The sequence below is a fragment of the Nicotiana tabacum genome, chromosome 2, assembly GCF_000715075.1.
Source record: "Nicotiana tabacum cultivar K326 chromosome 2, ASM71507v2, whole genome shotgun sequence".
NCBI classification, from domain to species: Eukaryota; Viridiplantae; Streptophyta; class Magnoliopsida; order Solanales; family Solanaceae; genus Nicotiana; species Nicotiana tabacum.
In genome coordinates this window covers 1,257,193-1,280,036 of record NC_134081.1, presented here as the reverse complement: position 1 = coordinate 1,280,036, position 22,844 = coordinate 1,257,193, and the positions used below count along the sequence as shown (strand labels likewise).

Sequence of the window (22,844 nt, the reverse complement as noted above, 5' to 3'; positions counted from 1 at the left end):
ATTTTTCACTGCCGACTGAAATCGCCGAATTTTCAACTTTCGCCAATTCAAGCCTAATTCCACTACGGACCTCCAAATCACATTCCGGACGCGCTCCTAAGTCCAAAATCACCTAACGAAGCTAATGTAACTATCAGAATTCCAATCCGAGGTCAAATGCTAAAAAGTCAAACTTGGTCAACTCTCCCAATTTAAAGCTTCAACAATAAAATTCTTTCTTCCAATTCGATTCTGAAATACTTGGAAACCAAAAACGACGATTCACACAAGTCAAAGTACATCATACTGAGCTACTCATGCCCTCAAACAACCGAGCGAAGTGCAAATGTTCAAAACGACCGGTCGGGTCGTTACAAATGCTTTTTTTCGATAAGTTCAAGTGACCTCTATTATATAATATTTGAGTACAGGCAGGCAATCCTAAAGTCAAAACCAGCTGCCTGTTGAATGCTATGGTCAAGGCAATCCTCCTTCAGTCTACCTCCATATCCGAAATAGCTTCATTCAATACATTCTGAAGCTCTTTCACTCTACGTCTTGCCAGCACAACACAATCCTGAAGACATAATGAACGTTTCTTGTAAAAAGTGGTCAAGATAGAATCTTTGAACTGATATTTATAGGAATATCGTAGGAACCATTTCAGATCATGTAGATCAATAAGGAACCACGGAATGCAAGTAAAAAAGTGTCTCCAAGATCAATTGCTAACTTAATGCAGATCAGGTATGTAAGCTTCATTAATAAGCAATGGAACTTTTCTTTTTGTTCAAGGGTTTAGGTAAGCATTAGGATTAAGGCGCAAACTAACCTGGATAACTGATGTATGGCCAAGAACTGGTCCACCTGGCTTATAAAGTGAAACAAGCTGGTAAGATGAATCCAATACCACAGCTACAGCTGTTTCCATTATAGATTCTTCCTCTGCTGTAGGATCTGCTAAGATGTAGTTCTTGTGAAGTATGCATGTTAAGGAGAATGGTGGAGAGTTCAATTTCAGGTTTCTTTTCTCGTTATTGACAGGCTCCTTCTCCAGTTTCCCTCTGACATTGTCCTCAGACACGAACTATTCGCCCATCATCATTCAAAGACACTACTGGAATGTTCACTGCAAGAAATCCAATTTCTATGTAAATTTCCATGATCATTTAGCAATCAACTTTTCCAAATTAATCACGTACAACTATAAATAACCTAAGTTACTCGTCGAGTGCGGGTGCCTGATACGGGTATGGATCTAGATGTCCGATCCTTCATGATCAAAATTTTAAGATTTGGGAGTATGAATCCAGGTACGGATATGGGTGTGGGGATTCGACTAAATTAATTCAAATACCTAAAACTAGAGTTACAAAAATGTATAAATAATGTGATATTATGCGGAAAACTTACAAGTCATTCCGAGAGAGGAGAAAATATTGATCAAGAATATAATCCAAGAAGGAGATAAGATAGAAATTTCTATATACAAGCCATTTTCTTCAAATTCACACTAGCTTTTGTTTTGATTTCAAAAATTAGAGTATGCCCCGAATTTCTCCGTCGATTTTGGTCAAAGTACCCAAAATCGGTTGATCAAATCCGGTACAGATCCCACACCCACCACCCACGTCCTGCCGACACCGGTGCGGCACCAAAAGTGAAGAGTTTGAGCAACTTAGTAAATAACCCAGACAATATTGAACACTTAAGAGGTAAAACACCCACCGTTCACTTACCCCACAATAATAAAAGAGCAATTGACCTCGTGGGACGGTTGCAACCATAAAATCTCTTTTAAATAAATCACATGAATGTGGAAGCTGCAACCCTTGTTCAGGACCGAAAACTTGGAATGTACACAGAGTACACCCAGATTCAATCAAGACAATCCACCATCACACCTTGCAACACATTTAAAGTAGTACAGTTATACTCATGCATTCTTATCTTTCTAGTATACCCCATACTATTTGTATTGTCTTCCCTCAAGGGATAGTGAATAGAATTGATGTCCAAAAATATGCTATCTTCTACAAAGGAAAGGAAGAATATTTTGGAGAGACAATTTACACAACAGAGATCTCTGGGTCATCAAAATTGAGGAAGGATGGTAGCTTAATTAGGTGCTTCGAAACTTGTTTGGAGTGAAAAGTTTGTGTTCTTCTATGTTGGAGCTTAATTCCTTGAGGCATAAGGGAAATGGAAGCACTATGGTCCTGAGCATTGTAATTGATCAACTATTTCAAACATCGTGAACCATTCCATGAAATTCACCTAACGCGTGCATTCTTCTCCATCCCCTTCATCTTTTCTCAAGAATGGTTCCCTAAATTTATTGCATGATATTCCTCTAACAAACCGAAACTAAGTGGAAAAGATTGATCTTTTGATATATTACTAAAACTAAGAACAGTTTGTCCTCTTTCTTCTTATTCTCTTCAAGACTGGCCTTCCTCAAGGTTTATTACATATAGGAATACTTACTAAAAAATCCAAGTGATAGCAAACTTACAATGCGAAAAGGTAGCAACTGCAGATAGTAATGCAGTATCAAACAGGGCACCATCTGCATCCAAACAGTATATGTCCTGCAAATATTATATGCCCTAGGAATAAATATCAACAACTTGGCACACAATCTAAAAGCATAGTTATTAGCATAAAATGAAGAAATTAAGGTGGGGGAGATTTGAAGACCAAAGATGAATAACTAACAACCGTATAGTCCAAATCTACATTCTGAGAGACATCACTACGGAGTTACTCTTCAATTAACTTACAATTATGGGACAAACTTTTCCTTTTCCTACAGACCCTGAGAAAAATGCAAGAACACAAGAAAGATCTTCAGATTTGTTACCAGGTAGGCCATCCATGCAGCTTTTCCTCCAACCAAGCACAACTCTTTCAAGTCAATCATGCCAGAACTACAAACATTCGAATTGCTTATTAAGGAAATTGTACAGGAATACTTATCGGAAAGTGAAGAAAAACAAATATTTAAAAGATACAACAAGAGCAAGAGCAGAGCTACAATATGAAGCTAACAATTAAAGCATCTCTCTCTTACTTCTACCTTTAGAAAAACAATAGAAAATTTAGAGACTTCCTCAACAATCAGAGATACTTCTTGGTATAAAGATTTTCATCAGAGAAGTATTAACAGTTATGATTAAGTTCCTAACAGAGCGAATGGATTCAGATCATTCATACGGCCGACCACCAACTAGTGTGGGATTGGGGTTGATCGAACGGTGATTATGTTCCAAAATTCTCATAGGAGGAATCAGAAGAAGAATTCCCCTATTGTAACGTATTGTAACGTAAAGTTCTCCAGAGACTGCTTCTGGTTATCTGGCAATACCATAATAGTTGCCAGAGATAAGAAACCTTCACTCTTGTGACGTAAAGTTTTTCAGAAACTTCTTCAGGTAACAATAGCTACTATTTATTTATCAATAAGTAGAAACACGGACAAGATGCCTGAAGCGGGAGTATTTTTCCCATTTAGTTTGTTATGTTTGCTGCGAGATCATTAATGGTTTAGTTGGACCTTAAAATATAACCTATGTTGTTGTATTAGATTAATGGTTTAGTCGGACCTAACACAAGAATTAGATGATGACGAATATTAGACTCCACATTTTGGGCATCTGCAAGCTATTATTATATACCTGAAGATAGTGTCTGACAGCTGCTTCGAAATTACTTCTGCTGCCTCTGCAGGCCTACCAGGTCGAACCAGGGGAGAACAAATGGGAGGCATGTGAAATTCGATAGCTGTATTCACAATATAAATCATATCTATAACAAGAAAATATATGGGTAATAAAATAATAAGAGCTGAGAAATGGAAGTTTTTTTTACCTATGGATCCCTCATCTGGACATTCCACTGTCGGTGTCATGACTTCCATTTTGATGGCAGCCAGTATTGTCTGCGATTGCAAGATAACCAATCAACTTAGAAGCATTTTGAGTGAAAAAACGGAAGCTCTAATCTTTGCTAGTGCTGATCCATCAGCAGAGGAAACGGCACCTGCAGTGAAACTACAGATTTAAGTTTGGACAACTCCTGAAAAGGGATAATATAATTACAACTGATCAGTTGAAATGATTATTAGTCAAACCAAGTGCAAGTGTTGTATCTCTAGCACTTCCAAGCTTTCGGGCATCAGGTCGGACAGATTTAAGAAGATGATATTCATGATAGCGCAAAGGGAAGAGGCGTCTAAATGCATCCACCTCCATCTCTGAAGACAAGTCACTTGAGCCATTGACAGCAGCCATTCTGTAGAAATCAGATGTCTTTGCAATCAATCTTACCAACCAGTGATTATCCAACTATCTGACTGCAAGAAAATCATAAATTCAAAGAAAATGCATGACCCTAGTATCCTTCTATTCAGTGAGAACACTCCTTTTGAACTTAAAAAATTAAAATAAAACAAGCAAGACATGCAGAAATTATCAATTATAAACAAAATGGGAATGAGGAAGTAATGCAAAATCCTCAAACCAACCACGCGAATTTATATTAATTCTTATGTTCCGATGATTCCTGCAGCTATTCATCTTTCAGGTTCCGATGATGTCAAGTATATATGTGTATTTGCTGAAATTGATACAAGTATTTGAGAATCAATTGCAATTGAATGAGCACTACAACAGCCTTGATCTCAGCTTGTATCAATTTCAGCAAATACACATATACTTGACTTCTGCAGCAACAAAAAAGGAAAGAAAAAGAAAAGCACAACTTTTGGCAACAAAGATAAAATTTTCGGAATAATGGGACAGTAAACTAAAAATTATAGAAACAAGGTACTCCCTCCGTTTCAAATTACTCCATTTCAAATTAGACGAGTTACTTTACGTTTTAGTCTGTTCCAAAACAAATGACACATTTCTAAATTTGGAAATAATTCAACTTTAAACTCTTTCATTTTATCCATTTTATCCTTAGTGGTAAGCTAAGCTTTTATAACCGCAGAAGTGTTATGGCCCCCACAAAGTTTTTGAATAAAAAATTTTAAGAGCACAAATTTTAAAAATCTTTTTTTCCCTTAAAAAAAAAAAGTATCGAGTCAAACTAACTCATCTAAATTGAAACGGAGGGAGTAATAACGATAGCAAAAGAATAATAGAGTGGAGGAGAAACAGAGAGAGGCTGAAAGGTACATAGAAAGCAATGGCAATATAGGGCTAAAGCAAATCAATTTCAGTATAGAGTTTGAAAATTTCAGCAAATACTTACACACACATATATAATTGACTTCTGAAGCCCACAAAATAGAAAAAGCAACTTTCAGAAAGAAAAACAAAACTTTCGACAACGGGAGAATAAACCAAGCGAAAGAATCATAGGAGAAGAAACATAAAAGGGGGAAAAGCAAGGATGGCGTACCAAAGACACTATGCAGTTGCGTAAGGAGGGGAAGAAAATGGTGGCGAGTGGAGTGACTCAGATAGTAGACCTAAGGGCGAGTAGCGAACCAATCTTTGCTTTGTTATACAGTCGTTTCCACACTAAACTAAACTTATTAGTGTAACTTTAAGGGGTCAAGTTGTAATATGAACTAGTAATATATATATTATTTATTAGGAGTTTGGTTCGTTGCCTTAAAATCAAATATAAACTATTATGAAAAATTATTTATTTATTTTTTAAAATTAAAAATCAATGAACTTACAATTATTCTGCTGGATACTTGACTTTCATTGGTTTCTAATAAAAAGATAAGGGCAATTTTATCCTTTTTATTCTTTATCCATTTATAAATTATATATGGATTGGTTATTCCATGTTGGTGGTATAAGATAATATATCAATTGGTGGATTAGTTATACATGATTAAAAATATAAACCAAACATTGGATAAAGTTACAAAAATATATACCATGATTATTTTTCTTATTGTAGCACCTCGATTTTTTTTATAATTCGAGCTCATTTAGAGTCTAATGGATTTTTAAATTCTCGTTTTGCGATCCAAATATTGCTCAATGATAAAATTATTTACCCGTAAAACGATAGAATTGAATTTGTAATGTGGTTTATAATTAAATTGATCCAAAAATATAAAATAACTATGAACATAAATAGATTAATTGTGAGGTAAGCTTCTCCGGAAGCAGAAACAAGAACAAAGTATAGAGCTCAAAGAATATTAATAAAACAAGATTAAGTTTAGTCTTTTTTGCATACAAGTATTTCGTGCTTACAATGAGTGTCACGCCTCCTTTTTCCCGAGGGATAGGGGATTTTCCAATTAAAGTGACACTATTCGAAATAGGATTATTTATTTAATTAGAGTCGCCACTGAGAATAATTATTATGGTGTCCCAAGTCACCAGATTATTTTAAAATCCTAAATCGGAAAAATTGACTCTATTTTATAGTTCGCGAATACAGAAGACCGGGTAAGGAATTTTGTTAACCCGGGAGAAGGTATGAGGCACTCCCGAGTTATGTGATTTTGCCACAGGAATCGTACTCATAATCACGATAATTTATTATTAATCACGCCTAAAGCAAGGTACGGTGTTTGAAAGTAGTTTATTCTAATTTTGAAGTCATTGTGCAGCTGGTGGTTAAACAAAGGTGTTATGGGTCATGCTTGATTTTACCACTCACGTAAACTTCCAATAGCAAAAGGTTAAGGAACGCTCGTCCAGAAGAGCATACACGATTGTCACGCCTCCTTTTTTATGAGAAAGGGAGTTTTTTCGATTAAAGTGACATTATTCAAAATAAAATTATTTATTTAATCAGAGTCGCTACTTGGAATAATTGTTATGGTATTCCAAATCATCGGTTTATTTTAAAGTCCTAAATCGAGGAAATTGACTCTATTTTTGGTCCGCGAGCACAGAAGACCGGGTAAGGAATTCTGTTAACCCAGGAGAATGTGTGAGGCACTCCCGAGTTTCGTGGTTTTAGCGCGGTCGCTCAACTATTAATAATTGGCCTAATTATCAGATTTATTATATGTTTAAAACCTATTATGCATTTTTACTTTTAATTGCTTTTAATTAAATATTTAAACTATTTTAGTATGTATGGAACTATTATTTGAACAAGTTATGATGTCGTACACTTTTCGTTTTGGTACACATTGCAAACCGCGCCACGTGAAACGCATCCGCAATTTACAACATGTTTATTATTATTATTTGAAGTTATGGTTAAGTATTGGAATTTATGTATCGTGACTATGCCACGAAAATCATACCCATAATCACGATAATTTATTATTAATTATGTCTAAAGCAAGCTACGAATCTTCATAATTTGTTATTTTCCTAAGATTTGAGATGATTGTAAAAAGTAGCAAAGATTATGGAAAAGAGAAATGCTGCATGTAGGATTCAGCTATTATGAACAGTTGTAGAATTAAGTACATTCAATTCGATTAATCTGCTCACATTCATTTAAAGCATTGAACAGGCATCATGCATTAACTTTCAAATACAGCCACAATGAACTTGAAACAAAGGAATACAGGACTAAATTAGAATTGAATTTACATAGCTTATTCAATAATCAACTAAAACAATATGACCGCTTTACATCACTTTACACTAACTACCCAATCTCGACTCGTGTTCTTTCACTCTACTTCTCCACATCTACCAATGATGTATTGATTTTAATCTCATTCAATTACACCTTCTCTTTCGAAAATGTGATGCTAAAAGATATTGAATCTCAAATTGAACAAACTGTTTATATTCAAAAGTCAGACCCAATCTGTAAATAAGTTCTATTGATTTCACGAGCAGTTTATTTCTTATGCTAAAACTAAGTCAAGAGTCAATAAATCCAAACAATTATAATAATTAAAAAAAATACTTCAGAGAAGTGTCAAAAGTAAGCCCTAGATCCGCCATTGTTGAGCTCTTCATAAGCACCGACTTTCAGAGATGAAGGAAGGAGAGAAAGAGAGAAGATAGAGAGAGAGAACTAAGCTCTATTTTCTTATTCACTGAAATGAAATGTACTGTACATACATATATAACACTAACCGACATAACTAATACTATTTACACTTATACATCTTCTAGAAGAGTATTACTTAAATAGCCTTAGGTACAACTGCATTAAACTACTAATTTCTACACTCCCTCTCAAGTTGAGAATGGAAAATATTTTTCATTTCCAACTTGGATACCAGAACTGCATACTGTTGGTGTCCCAAGGCCTTTGTCAAGATATCAGCCGGTTGTTCATTACTTTCAATGTGCCCAGTCTTGATCAATCTCTCTTGAATTTTCTCCCTTATGAAATGGCAATCAATTTCTATGTGTTTTGTCCTTTAATGGTAGATGGGATTTGCAGCAATTTGTAAGGTAGCTTTATTATCGCAAAACAACTCTATAGGTTCTTTAATGTCTACTGTAAGTTCCTTCAGCAAACCACTTAACCATGTCAACTCTGCCGCTGTATGTGCCATACTTCTGTACTCAGCTTCAGCTGAGCTCCTCGAGATGGTAGCCTGCTTCTTTGCCTTCCATGAAATAAGAGAACTCCCCAGTTTGATACAGAACCCTGTAATTGACTTCCTGGACATGGGACATAATCCCCAATCTGAATCACAGAATCCCTGAACTTTTTCTACACTATTGTTGGACATGAGAAGTCCAAGTCCAGGTTGATCTTTGATATATCTCACAACATGTAATGCAACTTCATAATGAGATTTCTTTGGAGCATGCATAAATTGGTTTAGAATTTGCACAGCATATGCAATGTCAGGTCTTGTGATTGTCAAATACAGAAGCTTTCTAACCAATCTTTGAAAAAGACTTCTGTCCTCCAGGATATTGTCATCTGCATTCTTTTTCACAATGTCATCAAATTATGTGCTTGTAAGCTTCAAGTTTTGTTCCATTGGGGTCTTCTTGGGCTTTGATCCTGAGAGTCCTGCCACTGAAATCATTTCTAAGGCATATTTCCTTTGAGACATAAAGATACCTTTTGCTGATCTAGCAATTTCAATTCCCAGAAAATATCTCAATTCTCCAAGATCTTTCAGCTTGAAGTTTTGATGCAAAGATGCTTTTGATGTATTAATATCCTCTTTATCATGACCTGTAATAAGTAAGTCATCTACATAGACAAGTATGAGAACAAACTTTTCATTAGTTGTTTTAGTAAACAAGGAGTAATCATGTCTTATTTGATGAAAACCAAATTTGAGAAGAGCTTGTGTTAGCTTCAAATTCCATTGTCTAGAGGCTTGTTTCAAGCCATAGAAGGATTTGAGTAGTCTACATACCCTATGCTCCCCCTGGCTACCAAATCCCTGAGGCATAGTCATGTAGACTTCCTCATGCAAGTCACCATTCAAAAATGCATTATGTACATCCATTTGATAGATTGGCTGTTGTCTGAGTGAAGCAACTGCAATAACAGTTCTCACTGTAGTCATTTTGGCCACAGGTGAGAAGGTATCATGAAAGTCAATCCCTTCCTGCTGAGTATAGCCCTTTGCTACTAGTCTTGCCTTGAACCTTTCCATTATGCCACTAGCATTGTATTTAATTTTGTACACCTATTTACATCCTATAGGAACTTTGCCAGGAGGCAGATTCACTACTTCCCAAGTGTTGTTTTGTTCTAATGCTTCAATCTCAAGTTTCATAGCCTTGATCCACATGTCATCTTTGACAGCTTGGGAGAAGGATGTTGGTTCAGTGTCAGAAGAAAAAGAGTCAAGGTAGGATTGAAAAGTAGGTGAAAGATGAGAATAGGAAATAAACGGGTGTATAGGTAGAGGGATGAAGTGGAAGCAGAAGTAGAAGGCATGGAAGGATGTACATAGTCAGTCAGGCAGATAGGAGGCTTAGAGACCCTATCTGACTTCCTAACCTGTGTGGGGTATGTAACTGGGATAACACTTGAGTGTGAGTTTGATTCATCATGAATGTGAGATGATGAATCTGCAAGCAAAGGAGGAGTAGAAGAGGAGGAATGAGTAGGAATACCAGGAGAGCTATCATAAGAATTAGAAAAAGGAACAGGTGAATCTGTTGAATCATTTAAAGGATCAGCTATAATGACTTCTGGTTCATTAGTGGTAGAAAGTTCTGGTGCTATGTTGGAAGGGGGAAATATGTCTGAAACAGGGTGACTAGGATTTGGATCAGGGATCACTAGGAACCTGTGTTTAGGATATTTGAAAGGAAATATCCCTTCCTTAAAGACAACATCCCTACTAACCATAAATTTGTTAACAGCAATATTATATACTTTATATCCCTTCTGTGTTGATGCATATCCCATGAAGACTCCAGGTGTAGACTTAGGGTTGAATTTATCATGGAAGTCAGTCTTTGTGGCATAACAAAGACATCCTAGTGTTCTCATATGATCAAAAGAAGGAGGTCTTCCATGGAACATCTCATAAGGAGATTTTCCTTGTAGAACAGAACTAGGAAGCCTGTTTATGATGCAGGTTGCTGTTAGAATACAATTACCCCAGAATCTTAAGGGTATATTGGCTTGAAATCTTAAGGCTCTTCCTATTTCAAGAAAATGTTTGTGTTTTCTCTCTATAACTCCATTCTGTTATAGAGTGTGCACACAACTTCTTTGATGAATTATTCCTTTGGACTTAAAAAGATTGAAACAAAGAGTATTAAAAAATTCATGTCCATTGTCTGACCTGACACACTTGACAGTAGTGCCAAATTAGTTTTCTACAAGTTGAAGGAAGTCTTTCAAAACAACATACACATCACTTTTGAGTCTTAAGAGAAAAGTCCATGTCATTCTAGTATAGTTATCAACAAGAGTTAGACAGTATTTGAAGCCATTGTAAGTGCATACTCTATAGGGTCCCCAAACATCCATATGGACTAGTTCAAAGGAACAAACAGATTTAGAAGTGCTAATAGGAAATGGCAATCAAACTTGTCTAGCAAGAGGACAAATAGGGCAATTACAAGTAGATGACTTAGACAAGTATTTATTTATCTCAGGAATAGTTTATAACGCTATCATAGGGGCATGGCCCAGTCTTTGATGCCATAAGAAGCTTGAACATGGTTGATGTGAAACTGTCATACAATTGGAGAAAGAAGAGGCAGTAGCAGGTGCTGAAGGATTGAAGATGTAGAGACCTCTTTTGAGTCTACCAATCCCCTTCACCATGCCACTAGAGAGGTCCTGAAAGATACAAAAATCGGGATAAAAGTGGACAACACTATTTAACTCTTTAGTGTATTTGGAGATAGATAACAAATTGTACTTGAATTCAGGCACATAGAGAACATTATGAATGGTTTCTGAGTTAAATAGGCTGCAAGAACCAGCATGAGTAATTTTGGTGCTATTACCATTGGGCAGATGAACTGATGATGATTTAGGTTCAGATATTTGGGTGATACTTGACAAGAGATTCAAGGATGATACCATATGATTTGAAGCACCAGAATCAATAATCCAACAGTTATGTTCAGTTAGTGATTTACCTGTCATATTGGCAACTTCTGCTGGCTGAGGTTCTTTGCTTAAGAGTTTGAGAATTTGCTGGTATTGTTCTAGAGTAAACCCCTGCACAGTTGGAACAGTTGGAACACTCTGCATAGCATATGCATTTCCTGCATTTTGAACCCCATCACCTGCATTCGCATTATGAGCCATAGGTCCATTGTTGTCATGTGTTCCTCTCCTCTTATTATTATTGAACTTAAAACTTGGTGGGTATCCATTGAGTTTGTAGCAAGTGTCCCTTGTATGTCCTTTCATCTTGCAATAATCACACATCAGTATATTGTTCCTCCTAGATCTCATGTTAGAAGTATTTGTAGTTACCAATGCACTGTTGTCCATGCCTACAGGTGCACCTCCTAAAATCCCACTCTGTATTGCAGAACCACTACTCATCCTTTGACTTTCCTCTTGAACAATCATGGAATATGCTTGATCAAGTGTTGGTGTAGGATGCATCATTAATATCTGACTTCTTTGTGGTGCATAAGTCTCATTCAATCCCATTAAAAACTTCATAAATTTCTGCTGGTGTAGGAACACAACGAATTGTCTGGACTTCTCACAATCACAACCAGGAAATGGGATAATTGACTCAAATTCATCCCATAGATCATTCAACCTAGAAAAATACACTGACACGCTAGAGATTCCTTGTGTCAAGGAACTTATTTCCTTGTTCATATGATAAATATTTGTAGCATTCACCTTATCAAATCTATCCTTCATAGATTTCCATACCTTTTGTGCATCGGCAGAGTACACAATTCCTCTTCTAAGTTCTGGTGCTACTAAACTTCTTATCCATGATTGGACTATTGCATTGCATCGTTCCCATTGTCTTAACCTAAAGTTATCTTTCTCATATTGTTCTCTAGTACAGGTTCCATCTATAAAACCTACCTTATTATTTACCAATAGTGACATTGCCATAGATCTACTCCATTCAGAATAGCTTTCTGTTCCTATTAGTAATTCAGACACAAGTGAGATACCTGGTGTGTCCGAAGGATGTACATACAGCAGATCATTGCAATTGAGTGTTTGAGTGTTTGTATGTGATAATTCAGCACTCGCATCAGGAGTATCGATGGCTATTTCAGTAAGAAAATGAAGAATTTTGAAGATTTCACAATCAACGAACAATTTCAAAATAGAGACAAAAAATTGGGGAAAACAGAGATTAGATGCTAAAGCTCGACTGTCAGAATCGCGTGGAGCCGGGCTTTGATACCATGTCAAAAGTAAGCCCTGGGTCCGCCATTGTTGAGCTTTTCATAAGCACCGACTTTCAAAGATGAAGGAAGAAGAGAAGAGAGAAGATAGAGAGAGATAGAGAACTAAGCTCTGTTTTCTTATTCACTGAAATGAAATGTACTTCATTAGACCTAGTGTCTCGCCCTGGGGTGCACCGGTGTTATTTGTAAAGAAGAAAGATGGATCGATGAGGATGTGTATAGATTATCGGTAGTTGAACAAAGTCACCACCAAGAACAAATATCCATTGCGAGGATTGATGATTTATTTGATCAGCTTCAGGGTGCCAAGGTGTTTTCAAAGATTGATTTGAGATTTGGCTACCATCAGTTGAGGATTAGGGCATCCGATGTTCCTAAGATAGCTTTTCGGACTCGGTATGGACATTATGAGTTTCTAGTGATGTCATTTGGGCTAACAAATGCCCCAACAACATTCATGGATTTGATGAACCGGGTGTTCAACCCCTACTTGGATTCTTTTGTGGTTGTGTTTATTGATGATATCTTGATCTACTCCCACAGTCGAGAGGAGCATGAGCAGCACCTTCGGATCGTTCTTCAGACTCTGAAAAATAACCAGTTATATGCTAAGTTCTCAAAATGCGAGTTTTAGTTGAGTTCAGTTGCTTTCTTGGGTCACGTTGTATCAGCATAGGGTATTCAGGTGGATCCTAAGAAGATTGAGACAGTCCAGAACTGGCCTAGACCCACATCAGCTACAGAGATCCGTAGTTTCCTGGGTTTGGCGGGCTATTACCGTCGATTTGTGGAGGGGATTTCATCCATAGCAGCCTCATTGACCTAGAAGGGTGCCCCGTTCAGGTGGTCAAACGAGTGTGAAGCAAGATTTCAGAAGCTCAAGACTGTTTTGACCACGACACCGGTATTGGTGTTACCCACAGGTTCAGGATCTTATACAGTATATTGTGACACATCTCGTATTGCTCTGGGTGCGGTATTGATGCAGGATGGCAAGGTTATTGCATATGCTTCACGGTAGCTGAAGGTTCACGAGAAGAATTACCATGTTCATGATCTAGAGTTGGCAGCCATTATTCATGCGCTGAAGATTTGGAGGCACTATCTTTACGGTGTGCCATGTGAGGTATTCACTGATCATCGGAGCTTGCAGTATTTGTTCAAGTAGAAGGAACTCAATTTGAGGCAGAGGAGGTGGCTGGAGATATTGAAAGACTATGATATCACCATATTGTATCATCCCGGGAAGGCCAATGTGGTAGCCGATGCTTTAAGTAGAAGGTCAGTCAGTATGGGTAGCCTTGCATATATTCTAGTTGGTGAGAGACCGCTTGCATTGGATGTTCAGGCCTTGGCCAACCAGTTCGTGAGGTTGGATGTTTCTGAGCCCATCTATGTCCTAGCTTGTACAGTTCCTCGGTCTTCTTTGTTTGAGCACATAAGAGATCGGCAGGATGACGATCCTCATTTACTTGTCCTTAGAGACATAGTGCGGTATGGTGGTGCCAAGCAGGTTACTGTTGGAGATAACGAAGTTTTGAGGATGCAGGGTCGTATTTATGTGCCTAATATGGATGGACTTCATGAGTTGATCCTTGAGGAGTCCCACAGTTCCCGGTATTCTATTCATCTGGGCACCGCCAAGATGTATCAGGACTTGAGGCAGCATTATTGGTGGAGGCGAATGAAGAAGGACATAGTTGCCTATGTAGTTCGGTGCCTAAATTGCCAGCAGGTAAAGTGTGAGCATCAGAGACCTGGTGGTTTACTTCAGAGGTTAGATATTCCTGAGTGGAAGTGGGAGCGTATCATTATGGATTTTGTTGTTGGACTCCCACGGACTCAGAGGAAGTTCGATGCAGTTTGGGTTATTGTGAACAAGCTGACTAAGTCAGCGCACTTCATTCCTGTGGCAGTTACCTGTTCCTCGGAGCAGTTAACAGAGATTTATATTCGTGAGATTGTCCGTCTTCACGGTGTGCCCGTGTCTATCATTTTTGATCGAGGTACGTAGTTTACCTCGCATATTTGGAGGGCAGTTCAGCGTGAGTTGGGTACACGGGTTGAGTTGAGCATAACATTTTATCCTCAGACGGACGGGCAGTCCGAGCGTACTATTCATATCTTAGAGGATATGCTTTGTGCTTGTGTTATAGACTTCGGAGGATCGTGGGATATGTTCTTGCCTCTTGCAGAGTTCGCCTAGAACAACAGCTATCAGTCGAGCATTCAGATGGCTCCCTATGAGGCATTATATGGTAGGCGATGTCGGTATCCAGTTGGGTGGTTCGAGCCGGGAGAGGCTCGGTTATTGGGCACAGACTTAGTACAAGATGCCTTGGATAAGGTCAAGATTATTCAGAATCGACTTCGCACAGCTCAGTCCAGGCAGAAGTGTTATGCCAACCGTAGAGTTCGTGATGTTGCATTCATGGTCGGAGAGAGAGTGTTACTTCGGGTATCACCCATGAAGGGTGTAATGAGGTTTAGAAAGAAGGTCAAGTTGAGCCCTAGGTATATCGGACCTTTTGAGATTCTGGAAAGAGTGGGAGAGGTGGCTTACAGTCTTGCGTTACCACCTAGTTTAGTAGCTTTTCATCCTGTATTCCATGTGTCCATGCTTCGAAAGTATCACGGTGATCCGTCTCATGTGTTAGATTTCAGCTCTATCCAGTTAGACATGGATTTGACTTAAGATGAAGAGCCGGTGGCAATTCTAGCCCGGCAAGTTCGCCAATTGAGATCAAAGAGTTACCCTTCAGTTCGAGTGCAGTGGAGAGGTCAACCTATTGAGGCAGCTACTTGGGAGTCCGAGTCCGATATGCGGAGTAGATATCCCCACCTTTTCACCAGCCCAGGTACTTTTCTATGTATGTTTGAGGACGAACGATTGTTTTAGATGTGGAGAATGTGATGACCCAAAAGTTCATCTTATATTTTAGAACTCAAATCTGCACTCTTAAGCCTTTAAAATCTCATTTTTACCCTCCTCGATTTGCGTGCGCAGTCCGAGCAGGTTTCCGGAAAGCTTTTATGTTGAAAATTTATGAAAATAAGAATTTATGCCTTAAAAGTTGATTTTAGTTGACTTCGATCAACATTTTTGGTAAACAGGCCCGGATCCATATTTTGACGGTCCCGGTGGGTCCGGATTGAATTATGGGACTGGGCATATGCCCGAAATCGAATTCGGAGGTCCTTAGCTCAAGTTATGAATTTTTGATGAAAATTAAAAGTCTGAAAATGAATTATTTTTAAGAATTGATTGATGTTTGGCATTGTTAGTGCCAGGTCCGTATTCTGGTTTCGGAGCCCGGTACAAGTTTATTATGATATTTAAGACTTGTCTGTGAAATTTGGTGAGAAACGGAGTTGATTTGACGTGATTCAGACGTCCAGTTGAGAAAATAGAAATTTTAAAATGTTCTTGAGAATTTCATTTGATTTGGTGCTAAATTCGTAGTTCTAGGTGTTATTTTGGGGATTTGATCGCGCGAGCAAGTTCGTATGATGTTTTTAGACTTGTGTGCATATTTGGTTTGGAGCCCCGAGGGCTCGGGTGAGTTTCGGATAGGCCACGGGATGTTTTGAACTTTGAAAATCTGGTATTTTGCTGCAGCAGGTGTTCTGGCATGTCCTTCTTCGCGTTCGCGAAAGTACTCTCGCGAACGCGAAGAGTAAACAGGGTAGCTGCAGATTTCTTCTTCGCGAACGCGAAGGCTTGGTCGCGAACTCAAAACGATGGGGGCGTTACCCTTCGCAAACGTGACTAGCCCATCACGAACGCGTAGTGTTAGGCATTGGGGAGGGAGAGTCAGTCGTTCCTTCATCGCGAACGCGAGCCATGCCTCGCGAACGCGAAGGCCAGGGGGGTGTAACCATCGCAAATGCGAGCTGGGTCTCTGGAACGCGTATGCTTGGTAGCCAGTACCCTTCGCGAACGCGATAGTGCTCTCGCGAACGCGATGAACACTGTCACCCAACACTTAACAGAATCCAAAAACGAGATTTTAGCTAAAAATTCATTTTCTCAAAAACCAAACGGTGAGGTGATTTTTCAAGAGCCATTTCTTCCCCAAATTGTTGGTAAGTGATTCTAAACTATTTTCTTTTAATTACCCATTACATTTCTTGAATTTTCAACCTAAAATCTAGAGTTTTCATGGTAGAATTAGGGGTTAGGGTAGAAACTAGGGATTTCGGGAATTTAGGGGTTTAGACCTCAATTTGAGGTCGGATTCCAAAACTAATTACATATTCGGTCTCGGGGGTGAATGGGTAAAAGGATTTGGGTCCGAACCTCGGGCTTTGACCAAGCAGGTCCAGGGTCGATTTTTCAACTTTTTGGAAGAAATTTTGGGAAATTTAATATATGAAAAATAATTGATTCCTTTAGCAATATTTGATATTATTGAGTCATTTTTGAATAGATACGAGTGGTTTGGAGGTGAATTCCAAAGGAAAAGCTGTGATTGAGAATTAAGTGGCCTTCAGAGCGAGGTAAGTGTTGTGTCTAACCCAGACTTGAGGGAATTAGGAACCTTAGATTATTTGCTAAGTGAAATTCATGTGAGCGACATATATGTGAGGTGACGAGTACTTATGCGCAACCAATTTACTTGTTTTTCCATGTTTCTTTCGTTTTCTTATATTGTCTCTTCCTATGCCTAATTGCTACATGTTTATACTAGTGTTGTTAAATTGATCGTCATTATCATGTTTACGGATTTTCTATTGGCAATCGAGTATTTATTTAAAAGTTGAGATTTATATTGTGGAACCAAATGTTGAAGTTAGGTTTGTACTTGTTATTCTATCTCACTGTTATTATTTATGCATTGCATTATGGTAAGGGAGAGTGTTAATGCACGAAGGGTGATATCGTGCCATGATATGAGAGTTAATGCACGAAGGGTGATGCCGTGCCATATTGTGAGTGTTAATGCACGAAGGGTGATGTCGTGCCATATTGTGAGTGTAAAAGCACGAAGGGTGATGTCGTTCCATATTGTGAGTGTAAAAGTACGAAGGGTGATGGCGTGCCATGATATGAGAGTTAATGCACGAAGGGTGATGTCATGCCGTTTCTATTGATTTTATGGTGAGATTGAGAGTAAAAGCACGAAGTGTGATGCCATGCATTTTTCCTTACTTTATTCACTATTCCTATTGATTCATGGTATATTGACTGCTCTGTGATCATTCTGTTGTAGTTCTTTATCTTGTGTTCCCCTCAGTATGTTCCCCTCCCGACATTTCCTGTTTAGTTCTTCATTTCTGTTATTTGAATATACACTGTTAAATTGTACAGGTTGATTTGTAGGTGCCTTGCCTTAGCCTCGTCACTACTTCATCGAGGTTAGGCTCGACAGTTACCAGTACATGGGGTCGGTTGTACTGATGTTGCACTCTGCACTTTCTGTTCAAATTTTGATACTGGCTCGGGTTGATCGAGATTTTTGCTATTGGTCCGCTGTCCGGAGACTCAAGGTAGATCTGTCGGCGTTCACAGACCTTGAAGTCCCCGTCTATCTTTTATGTTCTACTATTTCTTTAATTCAGACAGTTGTATTTCTTTCAGACTATTACTTGTAGTAAATTCTAGAATGCTCGTGAATTGTGACTCCAGATCCGGGTTGTAGTAATTAATACAGTCTTATGATATTCCGCACTTATTATATTTCATCATACTTAATTATTGTTATTTACTTAATGGAAATAAGGAACTGATTTAACGATTTTTCTAATGTTGGCTTGCCTAGCAAGTGAAATGTTAGGCGCCATCACGGTCCCGTCGGTGGGAAATTTCGGGTCGTGACAATAAACTAAATAAATAAATCTTAATCCATTGGGCTAATCTATTTAGTTGGGATACTTTTACTTTAGAACTTCTTTTTGTTTATACTTGAATGATAAGTCATCATAATATTAAGTTTTCAAAGAGTTGTACGCCGAATTTTATCGCTAGTGATTAGCATACAATGGTGCCTATTTTTATCATAATCGCTAGTAAGGCGATGAAGACATTTAAAATTTGTGGCGAAGACCAATAAAAGTTCTTGCAAAGATCCTTAAAAGCTCGTGGTCAAGATCTTTAAAAGTTCACAGTGAAGATGGCCTTTAAAAGTTCGCGGTGAAGACTTTTAATAGCATGCGATGAAGACCTTTAAAAATTCGCGGTGAAGACCCTTAAAAGCTCGTGGTAGAAATCTTTAAAAGTCGGCAGTGATGACCCTTTAAAGTTCTCCATGAACACTTTTAAAAGTTCAAGATGGGCACATTTAAAAATTTGAGACGTACACCTTTTAAAGGTTCGGAACAAAAACCTTAAAAATTCGGATGCCTTCAAAAGTTAACTACAAACACTTTTAAAAGTTCGCAATAAAACCTTTAAAAGTCCAAGGCGAATACCTTTAAAAGTTTGCAACGAAAACCTTTAAAAGAAAAACTCTGATATGGACATCCCTTTTTTTCCGGTTCAATATCAATATTTGCTTGCTTAACATGATGTATTGACATCCACAAAATAAAAATTGGCTTTCTTTTAAACATCGCTATCGTTCATGTCTCGATGTTTTCTGTATTTGAATATACATCTTCATTTTTCTTTTGAAGATAATATTGTTCATTACCATTGCACTTTTTGTGGTAGGAAATATATATCTCAATGTGAGAACGTAAAAAATATGAGCCATATGATTTCTTAAAAACTAAACTTCAAAATCTAAGACATATCCAAAATTCGGAATCGCCCTAGGTAATATTTTAAAACCAACTTAAGTTTCACCATGTTGAAAATTTTAGATTTGTGCAGTCTCACCAAACAATTCATATCTTAGTGTAAAAATATCAAAATTATGAACCGTTTGATTTTATAGAAACTAGACTTCAAAATCTAATATGTATCCAAAATTTAGAATCAAACACTTTGAGAATCGTCCCAAATACTATTTTGAATCTAACTTTAAATTCTAATACATTGATAGTTTCAGATTTGCATAGCTTTACCAAGAAATTTGTGTCATGTCTTGGTGTAGAAACGTCGAAATCATAAACCGCTTGATTTTATGAAAACTAAACATCAAAATCTAAGACATATCCAAAATTAGGAATCATAAACCTTCAGAATCATCCCAGATAATATTTTGAAATTAACTTTAGATTCCGACACATTGATAGTTTCGGATTTGCACAACTTCACCAAAATATTTGTATCTTAGTGTAAGGACATCGAAATCATGAACCGTTTGATTTATCGGAAACAAAAATTCAAAATATAAACTATATCATAATTTCAAGATTTAATACCTTAAGGATAGTTTCAAATTATATCTCTAAATCGACATAAAAGTTTGACACACTGACGATTTCAAACTTGCGCGACTTCACCAAAACGTCTATATCTTGATGTAAGAATGTCAAAATCACGAACCGTTTGATTTCTTGAAAACAAAACTTTAGAATATAAAACATGTCCAAAATTTAGGATTTAAGACCTTAAGGATTATTTCAGTTCGTATTTCAAAATCAACATCAGATTCTGATATACCTACAGTTTCGAATTGGCGCGACTTCTTCAAAACTTTTATGTTTTGGTATGGAAGCCTCGGGATCACAAGACTTTTTTCTTGCTATAAATCAAATTCAAGAGATCCATTCTCACAAATATCTTTGGTTCAAGTCTCACTGAATTTGAAACGTTGTGCCAAGCAATCTTTCTTCTTATATTTGTGTTCCCTTTTGACGCCTCTCTTCTCTTCCCTTTTTTTAGGGCATATGAAGACCAATAAACTTGAAGGTTATGCCAACATGAAGACATAGCAAATCCCCAGACTTTAATACAAATTCTTTATAGCCTCATAAAAGAATATAATTATTTCATTTAAGACACCAATTTACCATAACGGCTTGTCCCCTTTAAATCAAATGGGATCCAAAGTTTAACAGAAGAATGGTATCTCAGCTCGATTTTCATGTGTTGATTGAATGGATTACATTCCATCGTACTTCATTTGAATAACAATTGGGCACTATGTATCTTTTGAACTCATGCGACTGAACTCAGAATAAAACTCTAAACTGCCTACGTACCTTGATGAAGAGGATCAAGTCATATCGTAGTTCAGAATGGGTGATTTTTTTTTTAATTTTTAATTTTATTATTTATGTCCTAACTTTTGCCTAGGCCACCTCTTTCGAGGTTTTTAACCTAGCAGACTCTTTTTTTTGGTGGGCCGTACACGGTCTAGACTCATGCGGGCCAGGAGTGTAGGAACATGTAGTTTAGGCTCGTGCGTCAATGAGCGTTGAAACTTCAAGGATAATACTTCTTCGAAAACTTTCCATTGATAGGGTCGATTCTCATGCCATCTGCATCAACCAGCTTGTAAGTTCCACTTGAGTAAGCTTCTTGTACGATATATGGCCCATTTCATTTTGAAGTGAACTTCCCTATAGGTTTATGGGAAGTAATAATGGGTCTTCGTATGGCAATGACTTGATCTCCTACTTGAAAAGATCTCGGTAAACTCTTTTATTGAAGGCGCGAAACAATCATGCTTGATAACATTCAAGACTCTGTTGAGCTTCCAACCTCTTCTCATCAAGAGCCTCCAACTCTGCTAATCGAAGTCGAGCATTTTCTTCATCAGTGATCCCTTCATGAATAGCTAATCGTAATGAAGGTATTTGACGCTCGAGTGGCAAGACGACTTCAACTCCATAAATGAGTGAATAAGGGGTCGCTTGTGTTGGCGTGTAGTGAGTTGTCCTATATGCTCACAGAGATTCTTCCATACGGTCATGCCAAACTCATTTGCATTTGGAGACAAATTTCTTTAACGAGTTGCATAGAGTCTTGTTGAATGTCTCGGCTAGACAATTGGCGGTGACACTGTACAAAGAAGAGTAACTGTGATAACCCGATAGGTCATCTTATATTTTAGAACCTAATTCTGTACTTTGAAACTTTGAATACCTCATTTAGCCTTTCTCGATTTGCGTCCACAGTCCGAGTGTGTTTCCGGAAAGTTTTTATGTTAAAACTGAGAAAATATGAAATTTTTGGCTTAAAATCCATTTGGGTAGATTTCAGTCAATGTTTTGATCAAACTGACCCGGATATATGTTTTGCCGATCCCGACGGGTCCATATCGTAATTTGGGACTTGGACGTATGCCCAGAATCGAATTCCGAAGTCCCTAGCCCGATTTATCGCATTTTATTGAAATTTGAAAGTTAAAGGCTTAATGATTTTGAAATGTTTAACCAATGTTTGACTTTTTAGATATCGGGTCCATATTTTGGTTCCGGAACCCGGTATAGGTCCAATACTAAATTTATGACTTATCTGTCAAATTTGGTGAGAAACGGAGTTGGTTTGACGTGATTCGGACGTCCGGTTGTGAAAATAGAAGTTTCAAAGTTTTCTTGAAAATTTCATTTGATTTGGTGTTCAATTCGTAGTTCTAGGTGTTATTTTGGCGATTTGATCATGCGAGCAAGTTCGTATGATGTTTTTAGACTTGTGTGCATGTTTGGTTTGGATCCCCGAGGGCTTGGGTGAGTTTCGGATATGCTATAGAGTGAAGTTGGCCTTAGAAATGTTGTTGGTGTTTTCAGTTCTGGTGCAGGCCTCTGATCTCGTATTTGCGAGATCAGGCATCGCATTTGCGACCTCTGATGGGTTCGCATTTGCGAGGATAAAGTTCGCATTTGCGTACTTGACTCTTCCGCTTTTGCGAAGGCAGAGTCGCATTTGCGACTCATCACTGTTTGATAATCTTCGCATTTGCGAACGTAGGGCCGCATTTGCGAGGGATGCAGGGTTCGCATTTGCGATCACTGGGATTTCTGAAGGAGTTCGCAATTGCGACATCTTTCTCGCAATTATGATGTTCGCAATTGCGAGCCTTATATCGCAATTGTGACATCTGCAGCTAGGTAAAACTTGACTTAGACGGGATTTTTGCTCATTCTTCAAAAACTTTCAAAACAAGAAACCCTAGAGGCGATTTCTCAAAGAACCTTTCTTCCCCAAATCATTGGTAAGTGATTCTAAACTAGTTTCTTTCAATCTTTCACTACATTTCCTAAGATTTAACCAAAATTCTTGTGTTTTCATGGTGG

At 37.8% G+C, this 22,844-nt stretch overlaps 1 pseudogene; it reads right to left on the bottom strand.

Annotated features, from left to right (window-relative positions):
* Positions 1 to 260: 260 nt before the first annotated feature.
* On the bottom strand, positions 261 to 5,528 carry LOC107799088 (uncharacterized; annotated as a pseudogene).
* Between the last annotated feature and the right edge of the window lie 17,316 nt (positions 5,529 to 22,844).